General features: G+C 35.0%; 1 pseudogene across 1 annotated transcript; it reads right to left on the reverse strand.

Moving 5' to 3' along the window:
* Positions 1–1,548: 1,548 nt before the first annotated feature.
* On the reverse strand, positions 1,549–5,899 carry LOC149263924 (ABC transporter C family member 3-like; annotated as a pseudogene). The gene is made up of 11 exons (XR_016251016.1): positions 5,421–5,899; positions 5,151–5,237; positions 4,872–5,005; positions 4,304–4,799; positions 4,036–4,200; positions 3,597–3,758; positions 3,107–3,321; positions 2,709–3,014; positions 2,501–2,564; positions 1,936–2,175; positions 1,549–1,842 (listed from the first exon to the last, which is right to left on the reverse strand). The product of XR_016251016.1 is annotated as an ABC transporter C family member 3-like (transcript).
* Between the last annotated feature and the right edge of the window lie 387 nt (positions 5,900–6,286).

The following is a 6,286-nucleotide window of genomic DNA, read 5'->3' on the forward strand; positions in this document are numbered from 1 at the left end:
TTCAAAATCTCACACTTCTGCTTGTCCAAATGCGATGATTTTTATATCAATTTTGGTCTCTCTCATAAAGTGAAATTTAATGCAATCATCATCTCCATCAAATGAATTGTCCCAAGGTGGAATTTGGCCCTAGTTGCCAATTTTAACACTTTCGATCTTTCAATGGTCTTAAGTTCCAAATTTCACTCCACTAAAACCTAAACCATTAGTAATGATGAGAAAGTTTTAAATGGGGGAGAAAGCATAGTATGAATTCTATAGAAAGTTTGGAATGATCCCTCATTACATTTTAATTGGCATGGAAAGAACATTAAACTAAGGAGATAACTCCCTATACTTTCATACAAAGGAGATAACTCCCTGTACTTTCATGGAATTGTTTTCAAAGTTTCAATTTTAATTTGAGAGCCACTCTTATAATCAATCACGTGCATTCTAAACTTTTCATTTAAACAAGACACAACTTTTCATTTAAACAAGACAATTTATACTTTTCATTTAAAAAAGACACTTTATACTTTTGTCAGTCAGTGTTGAAATTTTATCATAGTGAATTTAAAACATTTAATGGAGTATGAAACTTTTTAAAAGAACATATTTAATTTTTGTGCCAAAAAAAATGTGTGCAAGTTCCTCCCATAGCTAAAGTGAAGTTTTAACTCTGATAAAAATGAAAATTTACCTCAACTAGGTGACTTAGAAGATTTTTTGAAGTTGATGTAGAATATCTTTTTTATATTGAAAATTTTAAATTAAAAAAAAAAAAAAAACAAACAAACAAAAAAAAACAAAAAACAAACAAACAAAACAAAACAAAACTTGTTAAACTGAATATTAGTTAAAACAACCACTCAAACCAATATTTTCATCATTATTCAAAAGAAAAGATTACATATATATATATATATATATTGAAAAAAATAATTAAATAAAAAATAAATTGCTTTTAAAGAACAAAAAGCCTATGTCTATTTTGTACATCTCTCATTTTTTCTTATATTTTTTTCCCTCTTTTGGGCATATTTGATGGTTAGATAGTAGAATTCTCAAATTCTTACTCATTGAAATATTAGGTAACTTTAAAAGTTTATAACTGCAAAATATTGTGAATAAAATTGAGTTGGTTCATTGCATGAAGGAAAAAAAACACATTAACAATTAGCCATCACTTATTATTAAGACCTATAAATAACAAGACCTATGAACCTTGACAAGTATAGCATAGCTTTTTTGGTAGAAATGAGAATAAAATGTTGATGTGAATTGGCAGAGTATTACTACATATAGAGGTTAGAACTAAAATAGAAACAAAAAAATGCAGATGTGAAACTCAAAATAATAGAATCAAAGCAGGAAAAAAAAAGACAAATTAGTTAGAGGCACCTTACATCCAACTACACTGCCTGTACAAATCCAAGTTGTCTGGAGTTCTCCAATATTACCTTGATTACCTTGTTGAAGTGATAAAAGTTACACAGGAAAAAGGGTAAACTCCATTTGTATATAACAAGTGAAAAATCATAACTGTCAAAGTCAGTGAAAGTCACTGATAGGAGTTATTGAACTCTTCTTAAGGACTTAAATATAGAATATTATCAGAAAATAATGAGCTTACATGGTAGCTCATAGTCTACTATATTGTATCTCTATATTGTACATTTATCCAGCTTGAGTTTTAGGGAAATGAAGATTTTTCTCCATTCTATTGTAAACCCAATATGACCAATGTCCAAAGCTCTAGTTAAGATATCTATTGGATGGAGTACTCTGAAACAAGTTTTGCAAATGCAGAAAATTTGTTGCTGAGTAGTTTGGATGGAGTGTCATACTCAACAATTTGTCCTGATTCAAAACAAGTACAAAGTAAGTAATGTGTCCAAAAAAATAGTAACTGTAACAAAACACTAGAAAATAAACAACTAAAAAATGTTATACCATCCTTTAATAGGAGAACCATATCACTCTCAATAACAGATGGAATCTGATGTGCTATAGTAATGACTGTGCAGGTAGAAAATTGGTGGCGAATTATTTGCTGAATAAACCCATCAGTTGCAGTGTCAACTGAGGCAGTTGCCTCGGCAAGGACCAGTATCTGACTTTGTTTTAGTAGTGCCCGTCCCAAACAGACAAGCTAGCATTGACCCACACTCTAGTTTCCTCCATTCTCAGACACTGTACAAGACAGACAAGCTGGCATTGACCCACACTCTAGTTTCCTCCATTCTCAGACACTGTACAAGACAGACAAGCTGGCATTGACCCACACTCCAGTTTCCTCCATTCTCAGACACTGTACAAGAGATCATTCCATTAAATTCGATTCTCAATTTTCATTCTAAAAAAAAGGGGTCCTACAGACCAGGTAGGTCTCAAGGACACCAAAAAATAAACAAAACATGAGCACTAAGATGGAAAGAAAATAGCAGAAATAGCTACTGTAAAAGGTTTTATTTTTCTCCTTCAGGACTTCCATTGAATGTGATAAAGACACACAGACCTGAGGAATCAAGTTTCTTTTCTTTTGCTCGTACAATCTCACCAAGTTGGCACTTGTCCAAAGCCTGAAAGGACAAGCAAAATTGAAGTAGATTCATAAACAATAAACTTATAGCAAGATCCACAGGGAAATATCTATATTCTTCAAGGCAAGAATAATTGGCGCTAAAATTGATGCTAATGCTTATAGAATATGAAGCAGAACTAACCTCCCAAATCTCATCATCCAAGTAATCTTCAAGAGGATCCAAATTATTTCTTATAGTGCCTTCAAACATTGTTGGTTCTTGGGGAATAATGCTTAATTTGGATCTTAGTTCATGGAGGCCTATGGATGAGATGTCGACTCCATCAATGACAATTCTTCCCGTTGTTGGTTCCACAATGCGAAAAATGGATTGAATAAGAGTAGATTTGCCACTTCTTGTCCGCCCCACAACTCCCACCTTCGTGCCTCCAGGGAAAGTGCATGTAAGGCCTTTCAAGACAACCGGAAGATGTGGTCCATAACACACCTGATTATATGGATCAAATTTATAGATGAACTGACATGCAAATTACTAGCATTGAATGCGTGAAAAAGAGTCTATTTGTATTGAGTTCTGACCTGCAAATCAGTTAGATCTATCGTTCCTCTAGATGGCCAGTTGGAGTTTGGTCTACAATTCTCTATAATCACTGGTGACTCACTGGGAATGTGTGAATACTGCATTATTCTCTCCGCTGACAACATGTTGGTCTTCACATAACAAAGGCACCATATTATCCAGGCTTGTACCATGTTCAGACTTAGACTATATGTTACTGCCAACCCTGCAGTGCCTGTTAAGGTACCATTTCGTTTACTTTCATATTTCATTATAAAGAATATGTCTAGTCTGCTGAGATCAGTTTAGGAAAAATAATTGTAAGCCAAGATAGTGCTTCTGTACCTACTTGGGCTAATAACACCAAAAAGAATGCAAACACAATATTTGACAGAAAATCCATCCGAATGCCAAGCCACTCATTGGCTCCAACATTGTGGAGACTAGGTCTCATATATATATATATATATATATATATATATATATATATATATATATATATATATATAGATATATCAATCAACTCGAGATTTCGTTCCATGAATCGAAATTCCTGGTCAAAACTCTAATGGTGGCTGCTCTAGAGATTGATTCTCCAAAATGTTATGCGATTGGAGCTCTACAAACTGATGCCAGCCGAGCCAGTTCCCTAGCTGATGTTATGTAGTATTGCTGCATGCAAGGAAGGTCAGAGGAGTTATAAGAATTCTCTTATTACTATAAAAACCCAAAAGCATGGAAACAAAGAAATATAGATAAACTGTTGTCATGATAGAATCCTGATGCAACTTAATCTATTTGATAACATCCTTTTCAATCAGATTATGGGATCTACCTACAACAAACCTTGAAGTAGAAATCAAACTCTCTTATCGCCAATTTATGTTCCTCTGAGAAAATTAAAATTTGCAAGTTCGTATTTATTATTATTGAGAAATACAGAGAATACTTGATACCATATACAACTTGCACCCACTGGTATAAACACAATGAAGACCTGCCAAGCAATATGAGACATGACTGCAATGATCCCCAAAAGTTGTATAAATGCAAAAGCCAATTCTCCTAGTTGAGAAGGAATCAATGTGTCCACTGCACTCTGATCAGTTGATGCCTGCCAAGAAACAGAGAGCTTGTTACTGACCCACTAGAATCAAATGATTTCCTCCTCTCTCAGGAAAGGTATTAGCCTATTAAAACAATAAATGTCAACTGACCCGATTCAGTATTCGCCCAGATGGAGTTGCATCAAAGAAGGACATTGGTGCACAAAATATACACCTGTGCAGAGTGCTAAAAAGCTGATTAGCAGTTTTAAGTCCAACCAATGAAAGAAGCATAGACCTCACAAGAACGCACAGGGAGCTGCTTAATGTCAAAGCAACATAAACCAGAATGAAAAGGGACTTTCTCATAGGGGAACTCTCATTTTCTTTTGTAGAGGCTTCCGATGTCATCCAGAGGTTACTACATATTTGAAGTAGCTGACTTATTATTTGGGCCAGTAGTATTAGAGGTATCAAAGTACCATTGTATGCAGCAGTAATGTAAGACCAGTGTACCGACATGCTTACCCTGCCTCTCTCTCTTTCTTATTCTTGTACAAGCTGTGAATTTTTATTCTCTTTATCCAATCTTTCTTTGTGGTTTTCTGGTTCAACCTCTTCCTCTACATCTATTGAGTTCTGAACACCGCACTGCTCCAGTGTGTCACTGGCAGTAACATTTTTCACTGCAGCTGTATTGCCAGGACATGAGCTTTCAACAAATCTCTCTGATGTGTACACTTCAGATTTCTCCATAGCAGAAATAGCTTTCAAAGCTTTCTGATGTGCACCAACTAATTCCACAAAATCTGTGCCTGATTGTAAGATGTCATCATATCTGCCAACCTGAGTAATTTCACCATCTCGCATTACCTGTGAAGAATATCATTTACATCAACAAAATATGGATCACTTATCTCCTCCTCTCAATAAATGATCAATAAGCCCACTGTCCCTTTACCAATTACATTGAAAGTTTTAATATCACTAGAGCAGGATGAAAGAAATTCAAACCTACCAGAATGATGTCAACAGAGGGTAAAAACTCCACTTGATGAGTTACATAGACTAGAGTCTTTGAACCCAGAATACCAAGTATGCATTCCTATAACAAGCAAGTCTTAGATGTTTATGGACATGAATTTGCAGCGGCACAACCAGCAATGTATATTATCCAGACTGAACAATGAATTGCAGAGTGCCACTGTAGAGCTTCATCATTCCATCAAAACATTAAAACTAATTAATTCAGCAAACCTACAGTATGTAAAGGATAAGAGAAACGTACTTGGAAAATATGTTTTCCGATATGTGCATCCACAACACTAAAAGGGTCATCAAAAATATAAATGTCTACATGTTGATATAAAGCACGGGCAATCTGTATTCTTTGTTTTTGTCCACCACTCAAATTTAACCCTCTTTCTCCAATGTCTGTCTCGTCCCCATAAGGAAAAAGTTCAAGCTCTTTTTTCAATGCACAAGCATCAAGTACACTATTGTATCTAATAGTATCCATCTGCTTTCCAAAGAGAATAGCGTCTTTAATTTTCCCACTTTGTATCCAAGGAGACTGAGGGACATATGCTTTGGTACCACTTAAGCTAACAGAGCCTGATATTTTTGGTATTTCACCTAATATGCAGGATAAAAGGCTTGATTTTCCTGAACCAATAGTTCCACATACTGCAACCCTCATGCCTCAAATCTCTCTGCTGTGTACACTTCAGATTTCTCCATAGTAGAAATAGCTTTCAAAGCTTTCTGATGTGCACCAACTAATTCCACAAAATCTGTGCCTGATTGTAAGATGTCATCATATTTGCCAACCTGAGTAATTTCACCATCTCGCATTACCTGTGAAGAATATCATTTACATCAACAAAATATGGATCACACTCCACTTGATGAGTTACATAGACTAGAGTCTTTGAACCCAGAATACCAAGTATGCATTCCTATAACAAGCAAGTCTTAGATGTTTATGGACATGAATTTGCAGCGGCACAACCAGCAATGTATATTATCCAGACTGAACAATGAATTGCAGAGTGCCACTGTAGAGCTTCATCATTCCATCAAAACATTAAAACTAATTAATTCAGCAAACCTACAGTATGTAAATGATAAGAGAAACATACTTGGAAAATATGT

Source organism: Pinus tabuliformis, chromosome 6 (assembly GCF_031772625.1).
Source record: "Pinus tabuliformis cultivar Carrire ecotype Pingquan chromosome 6, CPIR1, whole genome shotgun sequence".
NCBI lineage: Eukaryota > Viridiplantae > Streptophyta > Pinopsida > Pinales > Pinaceae > Pinus > Pinus tabuliformis.